Here is a 6,000-nt window from a genome sequence, read left to right as displayed (position 1 = left end):
AGCAGCCAGTGTTTAATGAATTTGAATGAAAGCTTGCCTAGGACTTCAGAATAGCAAATATAATATTTATATTCTAAAAAGTATTTTTGCAAAGTATATACTACCTAACATGAGTTTTAAAATTCAGTATAATGCTGAGTTTTTAAAATTCAGTATAATGCTGAGTTTTAGAAGAAATTTTGAAAGAAAGAACTAATTGAAAGAAAGAATTAATTGTAGGGAGGCAAACACAATGTGAGAAAAAATACACCATTTACCACAGTAGCAGTTGTGGAGCTAATGTATTTTGAGTAAGATAATTGTCCTTTTATAACTGAATAATGCAGTGAATTCAGTCTGCTAAAGTTGAAACAGCTCATTTGATAGAGTGCTCCATAGGAAATCATTACTTAAAGTGGAGAAGACGAGGTTAATACAAAAGCAATGTGAAAAAAGAGCAACAGGTTATAATAAAAAAGGACTTGTAAGAATAGAGCAAATTACCCAACAGCATTCCTTGAGGATCAGTCTTTGGAGCAACAGCATTTAATGTATACTTCCATGAATTACTAGTAATGATCAGGCCCAGCCTCAAAAAGTTTGCATGTGATACAAAGCTGGAAGTTGTTGCCAATACTGAGGAAGACCAGATCATCATACTGGAATTAGATGACCTTCTTGCCTGCAGTGATAGAAATTTAATAATGTGAACTGCAAAGTCATGTTCTTGGGATTTATCAGCTGGAAGCAATAGAGAAGGAAAAAGATCCGAGTGTTCTGATAGACTGTCAGTGTGCCAGAGCTGCCAGTAGGACACAGCTGTGGAAAAACATAATGCAATGTTTGGATAGGTTGGGTGAGGTTTTTAGTAGAGAAGGAAATACTGTGACTTTTAGACAGAGCACTAGTAAGATTTTGTGTGAAATATTTATACAATTCCAGTCAACAGTGTTGAAAAACATCATCTCAAACTGGCACCAGTGCAGACTGGCTATCAATGATTACAGAAATACCAGTCTTAAGGAGAAAAAGAGCACAGTTTGTTCAGTGTCATAGTGGAAAAAGAATATGCCAGTCCTTTATAAATAGATTTTTGAGATAAATATCATAGTTAAAGGTTAACATGATAGCGAGACTGATCTTTTTATCATCTGATCAGCAGTATGTTCAGACTAAAATCTAAAGAAAACATTTCTAACTATTCAAGGAGATCACACATCAGCATGATGTTTTAAAGAAAGCAGTAGTGGCAAGGAACCTAAATAGTCTTAAGATGCAACTTGATATACCCACAGAAGAGCTGTATAACTAAGTGAGAAAATGAGTCTGTGGTCAGTAAATACTTTGAGTATACCTAAAGAGGTCTGAAGGAAGACTAGATCTCTTGTTCTGTATTTCTTTTGTGTGGATCCCATGCTTCATGGAGCTTTCTGATTGTCAAAAGCTTCCACCAACAGGGAACCAGTGGGTTCCTCCCAACACACCACCACTGCTACACCAGTTGGCTTCTGAGGTTTTTTCGCATTTCTCTGAAATGCTGGAGCTGTGCCAACTGTTCATCTGCATCCTTGAAAGATGTGTACCTGGGGAGTGCATGCTGCATTGGACGAGACATAGCTAAATGATCTATTCCTCATCCCAGCCAGCTGTGAGCTGTACCTGGGCGTACTCATGTGTGGAAGGACACACATGGTGGGACCTCATGGGACCAGCTCCTCCTGCCCAGTCCCCTTCTGCTCCACTGGCGTCAGTGCAGTAGCATGTCACCTGACAGTGCAGTCTGGCTCTCCCTTTGCAAATGTAGTGTGCTCTCTTCCAGTGCCTAAGCTAATTATTGGTTGAAATTTTATCCTCTACAATCTTACAGCTGAATTTTCATTCCTTAAGTGCTTGCTTTTTCTATTCTTAACTTACCTTGGTATAAAGCATCAGTAACTCTCCTGTAGGGCCCCCCTCAGTAATCCAAATTGGGCTTGGGTTGTCACTTGGATTGCTTATTATATTCTCTGCAAATACCCTTTGCCTCCTAAGAACTCAATTCAGCATCAGCTGTTCAGTCTACATTCTCTGCTTTATTGATTTTTCTCTCTTTTATCAAAATATGGTACGCAATAAAGAACTTCTGCTGTGATGCCATGTAAGTTCAAGGACACCACTTCTGTACCTGCCAGAGGTGATTCTTTGAACAACTGCAGGATGGCTGACTGGTTTTATATTATCATTTTCTCTACAGCTGTGATCTTCCCCACCTTATTGTACAAGGAGAGAAATCCAGAATAGTTCCATAGCATGGCCTTGCCAGGAAGCAAAGTAATTACCAATACTGTGTGTATTTGTTTCCGTGTCAAAATGAAAAAAAAAAGCTCACGTCCCACTGTGAACTACCTGGACAAATACCATACTTTCTTGTACATCCAAGAAATACATACGACATCTCAAACATCCATGGGAATAGTATTAATAACAGTAAAAGCAACAACACATTTACCATGATTTGAACTCACTCTGTTATGTTCCTTTTAAGCTCTGTCCTGATAATATCATAACCCGTCTCTAGAGCTCTCACACAGCCCACTGAGGTTGCCCATCACAGGAAACTTTTCTTATTTTTCTGGAGTTTTCAACATGTGCAATTCATATGAGCAACTCTGATTTAATCACAAAATCCTCTGAAACTTGTAGCCTGTCAGGATAAGCTGGTTTATTCTCTTAGAATAAGCATAAGTCCAATAGGTTCCAACTGTGCACTTAGACACTCCTGTGTCCCAGTGGATATAGCACTGCAGAATATTTCAAATCCTAAAGGACTACTTTGTTTGAAATTAGGTCTTTTATTCATTTGAGGATCCACTTTCTGAGGTTTCTACATAATAGAAGGCACCTATCTAAGGTTTAGCATGGATGGATATAATTCAGGTAGCGACGCCAATGGGAGCTACTCATAGTTTGATGAGAGAATCAAGACTATAAGGGAAAATCGTGCTGGAAATCAAGCCTCCACTGTGGAGAAATGCACTAGGAAAGATGGCACAGGGATGAAGGTTCCTGTACAACATACCCTGGCAGGATGAAAGGGGGCTGGGTTATCTCAGAGCCGCTCTGTGCTCACCTGCAGGAACCAAAGGGCTCACAGAGGGAACATGAAACAACAGCACAACTAGAAGGGGCAGCACTAGAAACTTGCTTGACTTTGCTGCTGACATTTTGTCCATTTTGTCTCCCAATTTTTGCACTGCAGGGCAGGATTTAGAGTCCTATTATTAAATCCTCATATTCAGCAGTATGAGGTGTACCTTTTTTTGCAAAATACAAATGTTTTTATAGGCTTAGCTTTTTACATACTTACGGCCTTAGCTTGTCTGTGTAGCTTGCACGCACGTTGTAGAACCCAGGAGAGCACTGACAGGACGGTACGTTCTGCGGGAAAGCGTTAACTCACAGCCTCATCCCGCTGCCTGCCGGCACCGAAGAACCGCTCATTCATCAGCCCTTCCCCAGCAGCCCCAGGGCCCTTGTCCGCAGCCAAGTAGCCACAAGATGGTGCTCAGCAACCTCTCTGCCTTCACGGGGCCTGGACGTCTCAGACGGAAAGGTGCTGAGCTGGGCAGGCGACAGAACAGCAGCTGGGAGCCAAGCCGGGCGAGTACTTCCCACACTTGCTCCTTGAACAAGTGTTTGCTACATCAGTGTTTGCAAATCCTCCACCTCTAAAGGTTTTACATTTTAAGAAGTCTATGAAGTGTAAAAAACATATTCAGGTAAGACAGGAGGGAGCCAAGAGACATCCCGACATACTGATGTCAGTCCTACCAGAAGCTCTAACCTAGCATTTGCAGGCTGACCACACTCGTCCTTCTCCTCCTGCCGAGCTCGGACAATGGAACCAAAAAGGAGAAAGGCCCGCCAGCCTAAGACGTGCAGCACAAGGTAAGACCTTGTCCACATTCTCACTCCTGTTTTCCTCTCTCTTGGTCATCCCCTTCTCCCTGCCTATTTTCTTCTCTTCAGTCTCCATTCTCTGCTTCTAATGTACAGTCTCTCAGAGGACGTAAAGGACAAGGACTCAGGAAGCCAACCCCCGACGGACAAGTACAAAGCTTTGATCTCCCCATCTTTGCAGCCTGCAGAGCACATTTCAGAGATGGATCACCTGCCTTTCAGTACAGTCTGAAAACCAGCTTCTGTTTGAAGAACTTAGCATTTACATAAATACCACAGTGAAGACAACCAGACCTCACTGATCACAATGAAAAGCTCTCCCTAAACAGTTCTTGATTACGAACACACACTCTATTATTTATATTTCTCCTGCAAAGGCAGGTCAGGCCATGTATGCTTTATTCACATAACCATGTCAGCGTGCATCATATCAAATGTGCTACCTGTGCTGAGACAAGCTGGGCAAGATTAGGTATTAGGTATCTGTATTTATTTATATTGTACTTCATCTCAGAACAGGTGGTCTCGCTGATTTCTTGGCATCACCAGCATGTGTGAGGCCTGTTCTTGCTTGCACTGACGTCTATGGCTGCTGTAGTCGCATGACTTATCCCTGGGTAATGCCAACTAAATCAAAATTATGTTTATGCATAAGAACTGCTTTATTTTTCAGGCATCCAGCTTTAGTGCAGGCAGCTAAAAAATGCTTTCCCTTCTTTGCTTCTTAATACCTTGTCAGAATTTGATTAGGGCATTATCCCTTCAATTCTACCAGGACCAGCCTTTAAGCCACAGAATTCACACTTCTCCTCCATCCTATTCCTATGACGTTTCCTCTTAGGCAAACTGTGCCTGCTCCATGATTGCAGAGGACTCCAAAAATAATCTAATATGCAAGGACTGACTGCCCGGCGGGTGTAGAATTTATTGAGTCCACACACAGTGGCCACATCCTTTTCAGAGACGAGTTCCATGGTTGTGACTATTACATACCTAGAAGGTGTTATGAAGTGGAAGGTACATGAATCACCCTCCAGGAGCATCATAGCAACATCAGAGCCATTAAAAAGCCTCCGGTGGCACTGTGCCCATTGACCCTGGTGAGACAGCTCTGCGCCACTGCTGAATGCCTCAGCTAAGCTAGAGGAGCCACCACTTATCCTTCCACTTCAGTTGTAGTCAGACCAGTCAACTTGCCCAGCTTGATCCCTTTACTGCTCCAGCAATGATTATTCAACATACAGCACTCCTTTGACCATTGTAAGAGCAGAGCAGCCCACAGCTGACTGCTCCAACAGCAGAGTTTAAGTTATACCTAATCCAAAAGCGCAGCCCTGCACATCTGCTACGAAAAGGCAGAAGGCCTCAATTCCCAGCCCACCACTTCAGTCACTTGGGAACACCTCCTGCATCTTTAAATGGCACTCAGAAATCACAGAGATGCATTACCACATCCATGACCACTTACCATTTGTTGTTGCCCCGCTGTCAATCAAAACCATCAACATCATTAGGTACTCTCACCAGTTTTGAAAAGGCCACTTTCAAAGGACAGCGGTAGCGCAGTACAGAAAGATGTGCTCGCTTCCCCATTGCTAGTTTCAGCTTTGGGAGTTCTATAATCTAGCCATAAACAGCTACTTTTAATTCTAGTTAAGTTCCAGATCTTGACGTACCAAAGTAAGATAAATCCACAATGTGTTTATGCATTTGTGCCTTATTTAAAGGAGACACACTGGGGAAAACGTAAGTGCATGGTTGCTGACTGACTGAGCTACAGTCAAAATCTGTGTGATCTTTACCCACATTTTTACCCTGGCTTAGTCGGTAACATCACTTAAAACATTCTCTGCTCCTGAGACTAAATCTGACTTACTTAAGTATTTATTTTTGCACTTCTCCAAATCTCAGTACAACACCTATCTCGCAAATAATGTGGATTTGGAAAAAAAAAAAACAAACACAAAACCAGATCCAAACAGGAGACTCATTCTAGATTTGAACCTTTCCCTCTTTCTTTCACACAAATACTGTTATTCTAGGCTTCATATAGCTGTTGGGAAGCTGTGTAAAAATGGAAAG

This window comes from Apaloderma vittatum, unplaced genomic scaffold, assembly GCF_000703405.1.
Source record: "Apaloderma vittatum isolate BGI_N311 unplaced genomic scaffold, ASM70340v1 scaffold9635, whole genome shotgun sequence".
NCBI lineage: Eukaryota > Metazoa > Chordata > Aves > Trogoniformes > Trogonidae > Apaloderma > Apaloderma vittatum.
Note: the sequence above shows the minus strand (reverse complement) of the source record.